The sequence below is a fragment of the Vanellus vanellus genome (genome assembly GCF_965231255.1).
Source record: "Vanellus vanellus genome assembly, chromosome: 8".
Lineage (NCBI taxonomy): Eukaryota > Metazoa > Chordata > Aves > Charadriiformes > Charadriidae > Vanellus > Vanellus vanellus.
The window spans coordinates 28,470,569-28,489,717 of NC_138913.1; positions in this window are offsets into that span (position 1 = coordinate 28,470,569).

Here is a 19,149-nt window from a genome sequence, read left to right on the forward strand (position 1 = left end):
CAGAGCGTTGCTCATCGTGCGGATCCGTGCGTGCTCCTCTGCTCTTGCTTGGCTGTAGGATTGCCTCCAAATGGGAACAGGGTACCCTCCCCGGCCTCATAGCGCAGGGCGGCAGAAACAGGAGCGGAGGGTGTGTTGTCCTGGGATAAGCCAGGGGCAAAGACCATCCTTTGGTGTGTATTGGGGCCTCCTGGGCAGGTGGTGCGGCAGCTGTTGGCTGGAGCAGGAGGACCATGCCCTACACGTGAAGCCACGGGGAGAGCTGGGATGGGTCAGGCGGTTGGGCAGGTACCCAGTGGTGTGCGATGTGCTGGAGAAAGTGGTGTTAGAGACGGAGTAACCCACCCTTGCAGGGACCTCGAGACCGTCATGTCGCATCAGCTCAGCCTCAGCATCGTTCAGTGGCGTGGTGTTGCCCAGGGTGAGTCTCATCTGGTGTGAGCTTTCTAGGGATTGCCACTCAATGAGGAAAGGCCTTGGTGGAGCAAGGCGTGGGCCCACCTACCTGCCATCTCCTTCGCTCATCACCAGTTTTCCTTGTGTCCCCAGACACCACCGAGAGATATCGAAGCTTGGATAGAAGCGCCGAGTTGGCAACTTTTAATATTGCTGAAACATAATCAGCTTTTGCTTCTACAGCAATTAGCATGTTATTACCCATAATGTTTTGCATGGCAATTTTGTTGTAAACATTTGTACTAATTCACCATAACCCAATTATTTTTATGACATGTAATTATGAAATATTTTTGGAGGAGGAATGGTTTCATTTTCTATTTATACCATTATTTCCTGGAAGTGTCAGATATTTTTAACATCAGGAAATGGCATCTCCCCCCTTCCCCAGTTAGACTTTTCTATTCACTGCCTCACCTTGACGGGATAGCGCGGTAGCTGGGACCATGCTCTTAACGGAGACGTGTGACGGATTCCAGGAGAGACTAATTGAGCTGTAATTTGCGGTAGCGCGGTACTGAAATGGAAGAACGTAACAGGTGGTTTTCTTCGCTGCTCAGTGGGTAGATGTGACGAGTCCCAGTTACGGCATCTGCCAGAATGTCCCTTTCCTAAGGGTTTAAGGAAAGAGTGATGCAGCGAAGGCGTTGACTGAGGACCACGTCTTTCAGGAATGCAACCACCCTGAACTCGGAGGCAGGACCTCTTGAGGGAGGTGCTGGTGGGTTTTTGACATCAGCCACTTATCTCTCAGACCTCACATCTAGGAGGACTGGCATCCCTGGACCAGAACAGCTAGGAGACCCCTCAGCCCACCCTGTCTTCTAGCTTGGCGTGACTGTGTCAGTGTGCGGAGAAGATGGGGATGCAGGGTACCAGCAGGTGGGTGGGGATGTCTGTCTCCATTGCTTAAAGCCTGGGACGTTGGCAGAAGAAGAGCGAGGAGAAACATCTGTGTTCTGGTCCAGGCTCCAAAGAAAGATCCTGAACCCAAGCTACGGAGGCAAACACAAAATCAGTGCCTGGAGCGCGGCGGGGAGGAACCCAGCCTTTGGGGAACCCTGCGGGATGAAGCGAGAAGTGGTGGTGGTGCTTTTGAATCCCTGAAGCCAGGGGAAGGAAACTGAATTTGTCCTACCCGCTCCCCGCACGTACTCCGCTGCTCACCCTGCTTCCAAAGGGTGCAGCAGCGACGGAGCGGCTGTGGGTTGCGTACGCTCAGCCGACGTTTGATGGCAAGAGGCCTCCTTTAATCTCGTTCACGGGGGCACTGTATAGAAAACACTCAGAATTCAGCCTTAATCTTAACAAGTATGAGACTTGGCAGGCTGAAAGGCGTGTATATCTTGCCTGATCTCCAGCCTGGAGAGGTCTCAAAACAGAGCCATGTGTAGCACATTGACATCCTAGAACAATTTCTTAAAAAAAAAAAAAAAAAAAAAAAAAAGAGTCATTTTTAGATGACTGTATGTCATATAAATGAGATTTATTTCAATGCCTGTCATGAGAGTTGAAGCAGTAACAAATTCAGTAATTGCTAGCCCTGTGGTCGCATAAGCTCTGAATGTTTAACTCCGAGCTACGTTTATACGGCAACTTTTAGGTAATACGCTCAATCCTTTGCCCATTTTTATATCTCCTGGTTGGCATACGCGTAGCTGCACAGCGTGTTAGCCGTGTTGAGCGTGGCGAGCGTCCCCTCCAAAGTGACTTGTCCAACAGCCGTTCTTAAATGAGGTGGCTTTGTTCTTGGGGTTATTCATTGCCTGTGAGAAAAAGAGAAGGTGACTTGCAAAGTTCTTTCATCTTTAAAACCCAGTGTTATCCTTCCTCTTTCTGCAGAAGTAACGAATTGAGATTGTGTAAAGACTATCTTATGAAATATCTTGAAAATGAAGTGAACTCTGCGCCGAGTTGTGATCCAGCCGATACTGCTACTGAGGTTTCCTGTAGCAGAAGTTGAGTATTTTGCGCCCAACTATTGCTGTGATTTATTTTTTTTCAGGGATTATGCATCAACAAGGTTATTCCGTGCATCAACGAACAGCTAAAAATGTGTCAAAACTTGATGTTATGTTTGATGCCCATCAACTGAACTCCCTTAAAGACACCACTGTTAAGGATCCTGGCCAGGGATTTTGAGGATGAGTCAAGGATATCTAGAAGGTCCCAAGCTGCCGGCAATCATTTCCCCATCGCATTGATAACACAGGGGGATCACTTTTGTACGCGATGAGTTTTCTACATGGGACCTATAAGCCATTAGCAGGACAAGCATAGTTGGAACTGATGGAAAAGAGTCAGTCCTGCTATTTTAATACGTGTGGGGAGTTGTATCTTGCAACTGGGCGGGATCAAACAGAAGGATATTTCTGTGTTTCCAAGGTATCTGGTAAGGATCAGACTGTTTGGCCTGATCTAATACTATGGAGGTCAGGAAATTGGAAATGGCAGTTCCTTGCGATGGAGAAGTCTCCTAGCTTATGACTGGAAATAACACAGTCAAGAGGTCTCTGATATGCTTTGATACTCTGGGAGATATCTATCAGGTTGTGTCACTACTTTGTTTTTTCGCAGAAGCAGGTAAAATAATAAACAAAAAGAAAAGGAGGCAGAGACAAGGGGCACCTCATCTGTATCAAGAATCTTATGAAAAATCCATCCCTTATCACTGCTGGAGGTCTTATGAAGACCGAGTTAACTGTCTGTAAGACCACACGAGCCAGATCGTGTTTGTGACAGTGGCGAGATTGGTGTCATCTACTCATAAAAACATCCCCAAATATTCCCCCTTCATCTTCACTATCCAAGCATGTTCGCCTCCACCTCTGGTGCCACCTGCTGTGCCGCTTGCTTTACATATATGAGAAAATAACACTTTATTAACGTATACCATGTTGTGCGTTGGTAGAAGGGGGGTGGAGGTGGGCAGCCTGCAATGGGTGATCTGGAAGCATCTGTCTTAGAGCGCTTGTCAAAAGAGAGTTTAAAATGACTTTTAAAGGTCGTGCGAGTGTCAGGAGGTTAGTCTACGGTGTACCCATCTGTGTCAGCGTGGCGGCGAAGGAAACCGCGTGCAGAGCTGACAGGTATCTGAAAACCCCAAAGCCAAAGGCGTGTGATGTCTCGTAGCAGCCGTGAATTTCTTTTATTTGCCGTGATTACGCCTGAAATGTGCTTGTGGGTTTTGTAGCGCCGGGATGTTGAGGGAGAGTCGCGGGAGCCGACAGATGGGCTCGTATGTACATGGGAAGGTGGTGGAAGACATAAGTGTTCGAAATTTATGGTGGCCATAAAGACCTGTGGAAATGATTGATTCTGCTCATTGCTCACGCGGATAATGAAAGGTTTTAGAATAAAACAGTAACTGATAGCCTCTGAGCCGGGAATTAAATTCCTCCTTCCATGACGTCATCATGATGTCATACTTTATTGCCTATAATTTTAAAACCTATCTGGGCCCATGGCTGTTGTCACCCTGCTGGGGTTCATGTGCGTGACAGCACACACGGTGTCAGCTCCGGATTTTGATGACAATTCTCTTCTAATTGTGATTTAAAATGCTTTCCTGTCCTGATGGGGGAAGTTACGGCTTTCTCAGGGCATATCGTGTTCTGGGCCAGCTGCTGCCGCTGCTGAGGAGGAAGCGTAATTTGGAAGGGTCTTTGGAGGGCAGTGAGTGTAGTTCTCAGATGCTGTATATTCAGAAAAATATGGGTTTTGTGGCCTGGGGGTCACTGTCAGGGTGAGAATAATCGTTAGGGGATGAAGGCGTGACTGACGCGTGTAATCCTCACATCCTTTGCCTCCTCACTCCCAAAGGAACATTGAAGTGATGTTCTCTAAGGACAAATAGGAAGGAGAGGAAATATGGGCCAAGACTCATACATGGCCGGGTTGGTTGGCGGATCTTCATGGTTCTCATTGGAACAGACCTTCTCCTGCTCAAATGAGGAGTCTGAGAATAAAAATGACCCCAGGGATAAGTGGCGTACTTCTTAATTTTCATAAGATGTTTCTTCCTCCTGTCCCAGGGAAGTGTCTCTTGCCTCTTCCAACAATGGATGAGGAAAAGGAAGACCCCTGGCTCTTGGACCTAAGAACCTGTGATCCCAAGGGCAGGTGGAACACAAGCAGTGAAGCCAGGCCTGGGTGGAGGCTGCTCGGATTTAATGAATGATTCGGGTTGGTATTTGGTTACCATGGTGATAAGCGTGGTTTCTAACCACGACGGAAGGATGGATGGATGGATGGATGGATGGATGGAGTGGGATACGGCAGGGGGCTGTAATCCTGCGTTCCCAAGGACCGTGCTTCACAGGAAAGCACACCAGACCTTGCTGTGCTCTCACCACGGTGAAACCGGCAGAGAGCCCGGAGCAGATGTTTAGCCAATAATCTCCAGCGCTTTTGTTTCGGAGAGGGACGGCTCTGGAACAGGTGGCTTGCTTGCTAGCATCCCCATGCCTTTTGTGTTATCCCACCAAGTGCCCGACAGCACACCGTAGTCCCGTTCAGCCCTTTGGACTTCTGTCTGTACACCCGCGTGCTGGTTATTTTTAAGCGGAAGGACTATTTTGACACCTCTGCTATGTCCTGTCCTCCCTTCAGCCTCCTCCTCAGCTGGCTGAACTCTGTCTGGGTTCCCTCGAACAGAAGGGAGCGAAGTCTGTCATTTTTCTTTTTAGCAAAGCCTGTGGCAGCAGATTGCGGCGTTTTCCGTCAGTTCATTAATTACGAGGGCATTAACTTCCGAGACTAGCAAACACTGGAAATACCAAGATTGCTTCTCGGCTGTTATAAATAACATATTGGGTAGTTCTGAATTGGCAGAGATAGCTCCAAAGCTGCCAAGTTTACCTGGTAATACCTGGAGGTCTTCTGTGGTGGGGCTCGGAGCGATGTTAATGGAAGAGCCGGTGCTTCGTTGGCCAACGCAACTTGTGCCTTATGGAAGCAGTAAAGAGTGAATGTGGGATCCGTGGTCCTGGAATGACAGTTTAAGCTTGATGTAAGCCTGCTGCCAGTGTATGGGAACAACCCTCCAAGAGTAAAGTGATATTATTTTTGGATTGTGGCAGAGGCATTGACCCCAAACTGCACCAAGGAGCCTCAGGAAGTTGACAGCAAAAATCTCACTGATGTTGTGAGCTTAGCCTCTTTGGCGGGTGCCGGCTACTGCAGAAGGAGAAAACCAAATCAAAGACATAGCAACAGCAGCAAAGGCACTGACGTTTTTTGTTATTATTATTATTTTTAATTTTTTTTTTTTTTAAATAAAAAGTGCCCCCATGGCGCAGCTGGCTACTTGCTCAGTGCAACAGCACCAGGGAGGAAATTCCTTCCCAGTGCTCACAGGTGATCAACTTACACATTGAAGCATGAAGTTTGATTACCCTTGTAACATTTTATTAGCTTGCATAGCTGCAAATGTTATTAATGCTCATAAAATTATCCAGTCCCTTAAAATGTCTGTTCCACTGGTGCGCGTCTCCGTGACTTCCTGGAGTAGCGGATTCCAGAAGAGACTGTGCTGGGTCAGGTCGTATTTTTTCTTTTATTTCTCTCAAATCCGCAGCCTTTCTGTTTCAGCGAGTAACCCCTCTTTTGCTGGTAAATGAAGGGGCAGGCTAATGCGAAGCAGCAAACCGGCTTTGATTGCCAGCTTTGCTCTTGAATGGTTTTTATTTTTTTTTATATATAAATCTATACTTGTACATAATTCTATTTTACTATACGTATGTAATTGTGTTATGCTTGTGTGTACTTCTATAATTCCATATGCTTGTATGTCATTCTATGATTCTATGACAATGGATTTGAGTAATGTATTTTTGTGTACGTAGGTGGGTGCGTGCATATACGTGCAAGTGTGTGCATCTATATATGTACACACACACACACACACACGTGTACTTACTGTGTCACTCAAGCATCTTGTTGGGTGGCTTTGGGTGCCAGCGCTTTGCTGCGGGGACCACCATCCCCCTCTCTGTGCCTGCGAGGGATGCTCTGGGAGGGAGAGTAATAACGGGGAAGAAAAATATTGCGCTGAGCCGCGTGTCAGCAGACTTCAGACAGACACAATGGGGCCCGTGTTCCCAGACAAACCTTTTTAGCTAATTAGCTTAGTAAAAAAATCTATTTCTCTTCTTAAATTCCCTGCCATCCATCTACCTAATAGAGTCAGCCAGCTATATATTGTGTGTGTGGGGTATGCAATGCGTCATCTATCTCCAGTATTTATCTCGTTGCTCCCAGCCCCGTCTCTCCATCTCTCTGTCCACAGGAGCTGCCAGGTTGCCTGTTGTGGCTGCTCCCTTCTGGCACTGGGTGTCAAGCAAACGTGCTGGAGATCTCCTCCCCTTCTGGGTTTCCCTTTGCTGTCCCACAGCAGCTCAGCCGTGCCCGTGTCCTTGCTTGCCCGCTTGTGTTCCTGCAGCAAACGTCCAGAAAGCAGAGTCTTGTGGCTGTGTGGTCTGGGAGACCTTCTCACCCTGCTTTGTGCAACCTGTGTAGGGTCTGAACTGGTCTCAGCTCCACCATCGCCTCTGGAGCCGGGATGGGGCATTGGGGAAACCAGGGAGAGCACTTTGGCTTCAGCGTAACTCAGGTGGGAGGATGCGACCCCTGAATTTTGGTCGTGTGGCCAACCACTTGTAATCCAGTGGGAACATCTCTTCTGCAAAGACATTTAAATCTCGCAGACCCACGTGGCAACAATTGTCACCTAAGGTCCGTTTTTGGATGTCTCAAGCTCCAGCCTCCGGCTGTCGGATTGCAGTTAGCGAGATTAAAGAGCCACTAATATCAGAAATTGTATTGTGTGGGAATGCAGGGACCAGAGTCAGGTTGCTTTTTAACCTTCTTCTTTGGAAACTAAATTGACCGAACTCCTTAAAGGTTCTCTCACCTTAAGGTTGTTTTTTCACACCCTAAATTATTATTGCAGCTATTATCCGAACTCTCCCTTTCTGACACTTCTTTTTCAGAAGTGCGAATACAAAAACTGGACGCGATGTTCTCGCCGCCACCAGGTACCAACGCGAAACGCAACTCCCTTTGTGCTCCACCAGGCAGAGGACGTGTGGTTAGCCTCAGCTCGACGTGGGAATCTGGTGTTTAGTCAGACCTCTACCCTGACCTTTGCTCGCTGCCCCGCACGGGGGGTCACGAAACCCTCCTCTACGCGCCGGTGAAGAGCGTTGCGCTCGGAGATGATGGCGCACGCATGTAGGTTGTCAAGTACTTGGGGATGACAAACGCTCGTTAAACGGTGGGCTGGTTGCTTCTTTCCTGGGCTCCGGTTTTGTTTGCAGCTCTCTAGATGTTTGAGGAGCGTGGAGTCGGCGGCTCCGGCTGGAGGAGAGACACTGCCGCGTCGAGTGGGTGTTTGTCTTGAATTTTTATTTTTTAATCTGTTTACAACCATTTGCTTGCATGACATTGTTGAAACACAGCCCCCCCCCCCCCCCCCCCCGCCATTAGTTTGCCAAGAAAACATGTTTCCTACAGATTGGTGACCTGTCCTTGTCTGGAGTTACTGCGCTATTATCCTTCGCGTCTCCTGCGAATGCTCTCAGCCATTTCCCAACGCGTCGCTGAAAACCCTTGAACGGTAACAGTGAGCTTCCATCCCCATCCCCGCCTTCGTGTATCATTTTACTGTGTCGCTTGTTTTAATAACAGAAATTAAAGTGTTGGGCAACGGTTTCTAAAACTGTTTAGAAACAGAACAAAAACCCAAGAAAATTCTGGAACAGAATGTCTTTGTTGGCGAGAGTTAAGGTTTGTAAATATTTATTCTTTGCGAGAGGGGGAAAAAAAAATATATATATCAGGCTGTTGTGATGGAAAAATCAGGCAATTCAAATTTAAAGCAACAGCCCCGGCGTACGAATGGCGGGCCTGCAGAAATGTCAGCAGGGCAGAAGCGAGCCTTGCATGGGCGCGCGAGATCCTCCGTCACCGAAATTCATGAGGGCGCTTGCCGTAGTTTTTTAAAAAAAAATAGACCCAAGTGCGTCCGTGTTACCCTTCTGCGCTCGCTCGCCGCGTGAATCGCCTCTCCCTGCGGCCTCCTCGCGTGGCCCAGAGATGCTCCGCCTTCCACCACCTCATTTCTTGTCCCTTCAAAACAAGTCAGCTCCAAAATCTGTGTTATCTTAATTAAACGCCTTCGCCGCAGTTACTCTGCGGTGCGCTGGGCTGTGAAACGTGGATGAGAGAGGCTCGATCGAACGAAGCTGTTGGGCAGGACTTATTCGCCGACTGATTGACCTGTCCTCGTTAGTGTGGGTTCTTCGCGTGGTCCCCGAAATGAGGCGGTAGCTCTCTGCTCTGGCTCCCCGCAGGGCATGACAACGTCTACCGGCGGCTTCTGTGCTGTGTGGGTGCCACGGGAAGACCTTGAAAATGTCGTTCTGAAAGGAAAACAATATCCTATAGCAACTGCTTTCGACTGGCTGGTGGAGTGTTTTCTGAGCAGGATAAATCACCTTTTTAGGTGCAATGGGATACCCCACCACGCAGCTCGCCGCTTTCCCGCTTGCTCTTGGCTCGGCTTCTCTGGCCGCGTTTTGGAAGAGTGATCCCCAAAAGAGCTTCCCTGGCTCCTGCTAAGGGTCAAAGTCGTCCATGGGGTGCCACCCCCTGGGTGCAGATGACTGGCACTAACGCCCGGTTCTCAGCCCCGGCATGGGTCCTACAGAGATTTTTTCCGGTGTGGTTGACACCGGAGCAAAGCGCAGAGGTTTTGAGGAAAACCGGCCCAGTTAAAGGAATTCTGTGTGCCTGATACAAAGGTTTCTAGTTCCAGGGGAAGAAAAATCTCGGGAGCTAGGTCTGTCCTGCAGCGGGGACTTGGGTGTATTTCCACCCGCGGAGAACAGGAGTTCACAGGTATCTCCCTCTCCATTGCCGGACCTAAAGTGTGAGATTTCCCGAGTGACCCCCTGGAAACAGCATGAGGGAAGGCGTGTTGGATGCATGGAAAATTTGCCGGGGGGAGGGTTTTGGCTATCTGGGAGCTTTGCTTTCCTTTCCTAACCTAACCCGAGGAAGGATACTATAGCGTTCTCGCATTTTGCCAAGTCGGAGTTGAGAGCTGGGAGTCGGGCATGGGTAGTTTTCCCCCAAATAAATAAATAAATAAATTAAATAAAAGTATGGGAAAGGAACGGAAGACATGACAAGGCAGCCTTTGTTCTGCTTTGTATTCTCGCCTAGGAATACTCTGCTCCGCTCTGCATTAATCTCCGGTTTACCGCACAGCCTCGGTGCTTCGACACCGAATCCTCCAAGGAAGAGCGTGTGTGAAGATATTCATGGAGGTCACCTCACCCTGGATCTTTGGGGCGCCATTCACTTTTTGTGAACCATAATTCATTCCTGCTGCGGTACCTTGATTTCCCCATCAGAGCGAGCGCGCCGCGTTGGGGCGGCGGGAAGGAAAGCTGAACCAAGCAACGACTCCCGCAACCGGAGCAGCCGTGATGGAACGGCTGTGAGGAGCCTGGCGTCTCCTTTGGCCACGACCTTCGTGATCCCCAGCGTAAAGGTCACGGGCTGCAGCAGATCCTTTTGAAAATCACATCCTCTCTGAATCTAGCGGCTGAGAATGAGGCGCGGGGCCGGCGGGGAGCTCGGCGCAGGCTACGGGCTATGTGATGGGCAGCAGCGAGCTGCCTTGTTTCCCTTCCGCCGTTCTTCAGAGATGCCGCGTTTGGCAGGAATTAACGGATCTGGAGAAGGATGCCACGGTCGCAGCGGCCGGGTCAGGTAACAGCAGGCCTGGAGGTGACCGAGGTGGCTCCGCCAGCTGTTTGGCCATCCTGCCGGCCACCAGCATCCTGCAATTAGGGCTTCACAGAGCGTATCCCCGTGCTTCCAGCTGTGACGCTCCTAATTTCCAGGCCCCGCTACTTGGTCCTGTGGGCGTGCTCCGCTTTATGAAAACGGCCACCTGATGTGCCCTCGATGATCATGCTCAAATTGCCGCCCTGGTGAGTATGTGTTTCACCGCGGATGCTCCGGCTCCCCTGCCCCCGTGTCAGGCTCGCCCGGCGGCTTTCTTTGCATCTCTGACTTTTGCGGGATCGGGGAGAGGAGGGAATTTTTATCTTCTCCCGTGCGGTTAATTAGGAAGCGTTCCAGTTTGTGCCGTTTGGTGGGGAACGTATCCAGGCTGTTCAGAGACGCTAGCGGAGAACAGACCTCGCAGAAAAAAGTAGGAATTCCCGATACCGCTACCTAATTTGGGATGAGCTCAAATTCACCAGCCAACATACTCTGACCTTTAAGTCTCAAGATTGCAGCCCCTACTGCAACGGTTGGCGCTACTGAATGGGAAAAATAATAAAAAAAAGAATATTCTTCAAGATTGGAGAGGTTGGTCCGTCCTTGGCCTGGGATCGCTGTGTGTTAGGAAGGTCCTAACCTTAGGACCTCACCTTGGGACCTTCGTAACCTAAGATTCCTTAGGTCAAATGATTGGAGCAGAACTTAGCTGATAGAGGACACCGAGTTCGGGGGGAAACAAACCGCTTAGTGACTCTGACCCATCTTCACGCAACGGGTCAACAGCAGCTCTTGCTGGCAGCTGTTGGCTAAACAAACTAGTTTGGTGTCCCAGACAGCAAACTGCATTAAATGGCCCTTGGGATTAGATGATCTCTGTGATAGGATTAGGCTGTGCCCTGGAGCTCCCGTGGAAGCTCCTACGCTCGGGAAGGTACCTCCAACCTGAGCGTGGGGTAAGAGGCGCAGGCGTAGCACCACACAACATCCAAGCGTGCTCCTTATTCTGCATTTTCTTGCCAGCGGCTGCTGGGGCTTCAGGAATGGGAAAGGCAGGCGGCCCACGTGCTTCAGGCTGAGTAGGATAATCTATTTACGTGTGAGTGACACTGAGAAAGCATCAGCGAACCCTTGCAGTAGGGTGGTGGCTCATTGAGATTCAGGGCCACGCTGCACTATTCATCCTCTGAAAAAAGCACCACCTGGCGGGATCATTCACCTCCACCCTCAGTGGTGGAAAGAGATAGCCACCAGCTCTCGGTCACCAGTGGGGGCACGTCGCTGGAAATGACACACTGGGATGGGGGGCGGGTTAGGAGCAGGACATAGGGAGAGGGGCATTGCCTGGGGAGCGCATGAAAGGAACATCTAACTTGGATGAGCTCAGGGAAAGTCGAAAGAGCAGCTGCCGCCACACAAGTACCGTTGTCCATCCTCTTCTGGAGGCGGGCGAGAGACTCCTGCCTGGCGCAGCGGTGGGGATGTGCTGCCTGGGGACCAGAAGGTTTGGAGGTGGAGCGGCGTGGGGAAGGGCAGCCTGCAAGCCAGACCGTTTGGGACAGAAACATCTCGCTGAGCCACACCAGTGGCCAACCCTTCAACAAGGGTTGAAAAGCTTGGCTCTTCCAGCCTCCACCAGTGAAGGAGACTGGGTGATGCAGGGCGGTCGCTAGCATTGCGGCATTACCCGCATCTTCACGGCAAGTCTTGAACTTCAACCATCTTCAGCTGACGCTAGTTTTGCCACAGCCTGGCAGCCGGAGGGAGCTGCGCTGTGCGGTGCTCTGCCACGCCGCTGCGTGTGGGAAGCGGCTGTACCAACATCTGCTCTCTGTCCTGCTCCATTCCCATCTCTTGCCCTGCTTAAACTTCTTGGCTTAGGGAAGAGCTCCTGGAAGGGAGACGTCATGTCGCGGGGGTAAGTGTCCTTGCCGACCTGACTTGTCGTCTTTGCTCCTGCCTTAATTGATGGTCGCCCCTTGACGCTGGGTGTCGTGTCCACCCAGAACTTGGTGGGCTCTTCTGATACCATAGCTCTTCCGATGCCATAGCTCGTCCGATGCCATAGCTTGTCCGATGCCATAGCTTTTCCGATACCATAGCTCTTCCAAGCTGGAGCTCCAAGCAGAGGGATGAGAGATGGTGTCTGCCGGTGGGCTGTGGTTAATCTGTGTTGACTTGATAAGTAAGCTCCGAGTGGATCGCTCTCCTCTGGGGAGGCACTCGTTCAGAGTCATTAACCTTTATTTGGTTTGGCTTATTTACTCAGGTAGCGAATTAGGTCAGATTGAAGTGGCTCACATTAAACTGAGCAATGGCCACTTGAATCTGGAGTGACCGTGTCCACACAGAGGTTAATGCAGTTTAACCCAATCACTTTAAATCCACCCGCGCTGCTAAGAGGATGGATTTCCATCGCCGTCCCTGCACAGGTCTGTCCCTTGGTGGGGCCGAGGAGGGGCAGCAGTGCTTGGAGAGGGCAGCCCAGCCCTGCTGCTCCAGCAGCTCTGCACAACCTCCCTCTTTGCCCAGCCGCCCCTTGAACCGCAAGCCCGGTTCTTGGCAGTGTGGATATCCGTTTCTACGCTGATTTAGGATTCGAGCTGAAATCAAATGAGCAATGCTAATTGCTGCAGTTAGACTCCTTTTAGTCTCTGTATGATTTTAACAGCGCTTCACCATGCACAGGACAGAAGAATGAGGTTCCCAAGAGGGGCAGAGTAGTTAACTGGTGGAGTAATAAATCTCCCACTTATTGGCAGGCGCTGGAGGGTTGTACAAGCCCTGTCACTTCGTCAGGTTTTGGCTGAGTAATAATAAACGATCAAAAAAAGGAACCCCAGCCCATGTCCCTCTGGGACCCGGACCCAGTCCAGCCATGGCAGCTCTGACCCAGCTCCATTTGTCACAGCCAAAGCGGAGTTTTGCCTGTGTCGTTCTCTCGTTTGGGGGTAGCGGGAGCTTCTGTCTCGTTGCCGGTTCTCTTCTGCACCATCAGCTGTGCGTAAGACCTTTGCGTCTTGCCAGGGCTCCTTCTGCCTCCATGTTTCGGTCCGAGGGATATACCCCCACCTCTGTCTCCCAAGGCGCTGTACGTCTAAAGACCGCGAGGTGTGAACATGCTCCAGTGAGGCTGGGCAAAGAGCTACCCGAGATGCACGTAGGAGACAAGTACTTCCCACTTGGGGTTCTTCCCAAACCTGCAGCAAACAGAAAGCCTCGGTATCAAAACGCTGGACGAGGCAAGTGCTTTTAGTGTCCGAACACCTCTTCAGGCAACCATCGTCTTGAGACGGAGAGCTACCATCCTCGCTGCCCTCATCGTTTGATGACCCCCATTGCTCCTCTGCCACGCCAGACGTGATCAGCGGTGGATTTGCCGGGAGATCAGTCTGGCCCACTGGCCTCTGTCGGTAACTATCCCAGGGCTTAACGTCACTGGTAGGGCTCTCACGTTAATTAATTGCGCCGAGCCTTCAGGAGGAAAGGCTGCCGCGCAGGGCTCGGGCTGGGGAGGAGGAGGAGGAGGAGTCCGCAATGTGATTTCTCAGAAGCCGAGGCTGGCATCGTGCCTTGGATGCAATTTGGCCACCCCGAGCCGCCGAGCCCGGCTTGGACAGATGCTCCGGTCCAGCCCTGGGGAAGGCTCCGGCTAGCGGGAGCCCGCCTGGGTGGCTGGGATGGCTTTTGGCCTTCAAGTTCATCACTTTTCTTTGAGCATCTCCCCTATGAGGAAAGGTGGCTTTAATCTACGAGTGGGAAGGAAGGAAAGGGAAAGGGGAAGGAACTGGTGTTGCCGCGCGGTGGCTGAGATCAGCGGGAAATCGCAGTTGCCCTCCAAATCTGCAAAACGTGAACTTCCCCAAAAGTGAGCACTTAATGGGGAAGGAAAAGAGGAGGCTGATACTGGATATTACCCTAATGAATAAACAAATGCTTTAGAAGACGGACTCCTCGTGCAATGTGTTATTTTTAACTCAGCGGCAATTTGCATGCTAGTCAATTTGCATACATTAAATACATCTCCCCTTCTGCATCGGGTTCCCCTCCCCCCCCTTCAGTATAACGTCTCATTACAGCGCTGCTGGGACTGAGGAGCCGGTGGCTCTGGAGGGGATATTAATTTGCCCAACACGTGCTGTGTAGGTTTTTATCACTTGCTGCACATTGGACCTGGTGCCTTTGAAGTCGCGAGCGTCTCGAAGGGCCCTTCTGCTTGAGGTAGTCGAAATGGAAGAGAAAGAAAAAAGGGGGGAGCTGCTCGGAGGAGGAAGGGACAGGGAAGAAAGGAGATTGTTTAACTTGAGTTAACTCCACGGGGAAGGAAACGAGCAACGCGGCAACCTCTCCCCCCCTGCCAGGGAGCTTGCGCACCTTGGGCGGGCGGTTGGTCGGCTTGCTTCTTGTTTGGGGTGAAAAAGTGCCATCTTCCCGGGAGCCACGGGGGAAGGCGCTGGTGAGGAGGAAGGGGCCAGTGGGAACCTCCAGAGGAGACGATGGGGTGGAGGACGGGATGCTCTCCGCAGCGAGCGGTGGCTTTGGGGCCGGCTGGCGGGCGGTTAAAGATGGATGGGGAGGTTTGTGCGTAGCGGGCGGTAGGACACCCCGTCGTGGTTTAGCGCGCGGAGATGTGCGTGGGGATTTGGGAGGTGGCAGGTCTCTGCTGCTGTGGGGGCCGCCGCCACCCCGTGCCTCAGTTTCCCCGTGCGGCAGGTAGGATTCATGGCACTAACTGCTCCTAGAGAGCTTCGGGAGCTGCTCCGAAGACGTGCTGAGGGAGAGGTAGGGAGAACTCCACGACCTGGATGTTGGTGTGAGAGATGTCTTGGTGAAAACATAAAGAGACGCCGTGACATCCCTCCGTCTTTGATAGACAGAGAAGTCATTTTGCAGCCGTAAGATCAACTCCCAGGCTTTCAAAATGCTGCTGACGCTGTGGAAAAAGCTTTCGCTCTTGTACAGCGGAGCCCAGGGATTTTTTTTTTTTTTTTTTTTTTATTTTTTCACAGTTCCAAGTACTGACCAAAAGCCCTGGAAATGTTTTGAGGAAGGAATGAAAAAAGAAAATGTCTTTCAATTAGTTCAGCGTTTTTCAACCAGTTCTGGTTGCAATCAAGAACATTGTACGGAGCTCAAGTATTTCTTTGAAAGAGCCTTAAAAAAATCCCCCAAATCAGCTGGGGAAATGAACAGAGGAAGTGACCCAAGTCTAATCTAGACTGATAGACTGTAGAAGACGTATCTTCACCAAGTAACGAGGTCCCTTCCCTCTTCCTATGTACCGCCAGCCTTAGCCAAAACTCCTGCAATGTGGCAATTCAGGAATAAATGTCAGCAGCTCCTCCGTGCCAAGAATATTTGGATGTCAGCAGAAAGAAGAAACGTTTCTGATAAAGCGATGCAAATGGGATGCTGGGATCGGGGGGTGAGATCAACCCCGGGTTCTTCTCATCTCATGCAATTTCCACGCTCTGAGGGTACCGAACCACCGCTGAGCAAAGGGTCTCAGGCAGGTAACGGACAACATCCCCCATCCTCCTCGAGAAACCTTTAATGTAATAGCGTGTTGTGCTCCACATAAATACCAGCAAAGGGGCGTGAAAAGCACGACGTGTGGGGTTTGGTTGTTTTTTGGTTTGTTGTTTTTTTTTTTTCTTAATTAGAGAGGATGTGGAAATCCATGCCCCGATGAAGCAGGCTTTGCGCTGCGTGCCATCTGAGCGCACCAAAAGGGAGCTCCTGCTCTCCCGCACCTGTGGCAGGGCGGTGGGGGTGGAACAGGTCCGGAAAGGTGAAATATCTCACCCCAGGTTCAGCGGGGGCTGAAGGAATGGTGATCGTGGTTAGCCAGGAAGAGAAAAAAAAACACCCCATACTTGGAGGATGATCAAGCCTATTGTAGCTGGAAACCATGAGTCGACTGCAGGTCATTTCTAGGTCCTTTGGACCAGAGGTGGGTGTAGAACCGGAGGAGGGGTACCTGGAGGAAGGCTGATCTTCGCCCGGGCTTGTGCCACGCAGGTGCTCCCATCCCTGGCAGCGCACCAGCAGGGTGTAACGGAGAGGGCTGTGCTATTTGTGTCCCTGCCCAGGGCAGGAGGGTTGGAACTCGATGATCTTCAAGGTCCCTTCCAACCTAAACCATTCTATGGTTTGCAGCGGCTTGGATCCGGGGTTGGAGAGGCTTGGTTGGAGATGCTCTGTTGGGTGTGTTGGGATGGACCTTGGGTCACCTCCCCGGTCCCAGAGGTGTCCCATTGCACGTTGTGGGTGCCTCTGTGGGGGGGAGCCTCCCTCTGACCCTGCAGACATCCCGATGAGAGCCAGTTCGCCCTGCCCTCTTCCGAGCGCTGCTTTTCGGAGGGAATATTGTGAGACGTGTCCTTTGGAGGCCGCCCTGCCATGCAGGATATCGTAAGAGCTGCCGAGTGAAGTATCCGGCCCCGTTCCTCCCAGCTGGCCCCACCGGCGGGATTGTTTCCACGGCAAGAGAACAATACCTCTCCTTCCATCCAAGAAACATTTATTACATGATACGTTTCAGATGTCTCTTCGGGGAGGAGGGGAAAAGCGGAGGAGAAATAGATCTCTCTTTTTTACGGCGGCGCGGGATGTTCCATCCCGTAATGGATTAATTATCCCCGTGCACAGGCGGGGCGGAGAGGGGGGGTGGAGGGGGGAACATTCGGAGCAAGCGCCAGGGTTGCCTTCCAAGCGGAGCAGACGGGGATATTTCTGGCCTCCTTTTCACAAAACAAAAGGGGTAATTAGTTAATGGGGAAGCTTTCGCGTTCATTGTAACTCCCTCCCTCTCCCGCTTCTCCTTTTCCCCTCTGACTGTGTGAAATGCAGAGAAAGGTGAGGCGTTTGGGAGCCTATTGTGCTGCTCTTTCCCGAGCCCGTGTCAACCTCCCTGCTCGCTTTCATACCTCTGCCTCCTTTGCTCTCCCGTGAAAGCCCTCAGAGGTCAGACGCGTTTCCTGGCTTTCTTTTGCGTGCCCTGAAGGAAATGGTCTGGGCCAGATTATCTGCCGGTAGGAGTCGGCACCGATGTACAGACTTCGCCGGCTGAATATCTCACCGCGCTTCGGGGAAACTCCCTTCCATCCATCAGATGGTCCGGAGAGGAGAACCGTCCCTCTGGGCCTCCTCCTCTTCAGCCGGGGAGGAAGGCACGGGATTAACGCTGACAACGGCAAACACTACCCGGGTACAATATAGAGTCTCCAAAGCCCACGAGGTAAATGCTGTTACCATGTCATTTCCTCGGTCTTTCTCGTTTTTTATTTCCACCTAGCCAAGCTGCAACTCAAGCAAGAGATATAAATCCTGCTGTCCCTCGGCTCCATCTGCTCGTGGAGCTAAAGAGATATAAAGCGTGTAGCTGGAGCGAGCCGGTCCATTAAGGAGTGTTTTGTACAGTGGGCTGAGCCAGAGATGGAGCCAGGGAGGAGAGGACATCCAGGAGCAATTGCAACCCCTTTGACCAAAGCATGGCTCCTCCAAGGCCCCGAACAAAAACTACCTTTCTCAGGGACCGAGTACCGGAAAAAAAAAAATCTCTTCTCAGAGCTATAGGTCCCATTTCTTTTAACACGGCGAGACCCGGAGGTGGGCTGGTGGGGAGGTGTTTTCAACTGAACCTCCTCCAGGAGGTGAGGAGCCCTCAGCTGAAGATCTGGGCGCTTGCTGGTGCTGGTCCATGCCTGGCTGACGACCCAGCTTTCGGTAGGAGAGCTGCCAGAGAGCCCAGCCCAGAAAAACCCGGTGGTTCTTGAAGCATGGTTGCCTCCGGGCAAGGAAGGGATTTTGACCCGCATCCAAAAGCCAGCCCTGGCTGCGGAGTTATGAATTAAAACCCCAACCATCATCTCTCTCTTTACCTGGTCCTCTGAACATCTGACACAGTTGGGCTGAAGGTTAAAAACCCAACAAAACCAAAAAAAATCCCATGCCAGGGCCACCACCTGGTGCTTTTTTTTTTTTTTTTTTTTTGGATGAAAAAAGTGTTCTGATGATCAGGGAAGGAATTCACTGTGTCTCAGAAAGCCCTTTTCATCCCTTTTGTCTGCCTGCCTGGTGCGCTCGTGTGTCGTTTGCTGATCTTGGCAGCGGGTGGGAGTTTGTGGAGTGCAAACGTGAAATTTCTCCCTCTCCCGCGTTGGTACACAGCTCAGAAGGATGGGTTGTCCTGGCTGCGTCCCTCCGAGTCGCAAAATAAATAACGGGGATGTGAAGAGCTGCCGTCCAGCTCAATGTTGCGTTCAAAGGCTGTTGGTTGACTGAAGAGCGGGAAAGGCTGTTTCCAGGAATAGGTCGCCTGTTGTTCTTCTGCCCGAAAACAGGTTTAATGAAGCATTTGTTCTTTTACTGCCCTCTCCCTCACGGCTCCGCTTTCCTCCAGCGCTGGGTGACAAAAGCAAAATTGTGTCCTGATGCATTTGTTTGAATTCTTAAGTGAATTCGCTTGGGCGATATTCCCAACCTTTCCCTGGGACCTTTCCAACAACATTTAAGCAATGAGATTTTTACTGACAGGGGGGAAAAAAAAAATAAAAAATCACGAGAAGCAAATTTCAAAGTCACATTTGCAGGTTGTGTTTTTTTTTTTTTTTTTTACCACTATTGATACCTGCAGTGCTAAAATATCCTGACATGGTCTTAAAACAGATTGGAGAAGATTTTGATGAATAATGAATTGTGATTTCTTTTTATTTGCCTTCTGGTTCTGGTTGAACTCTTAAGGTTCTTGAGTTGTTTTTCTTTGTAATCATGGGGCCTAGAAACCGATTTTCTCCAGGTCTGAAATGATGCGTCTTTGTAGCTGAGTTTGCTGAAATGCAGATGTTGGTCCCTCAGCGTTTCTTCAAATGTTGGGTTTGGTCCAGGTTGGAC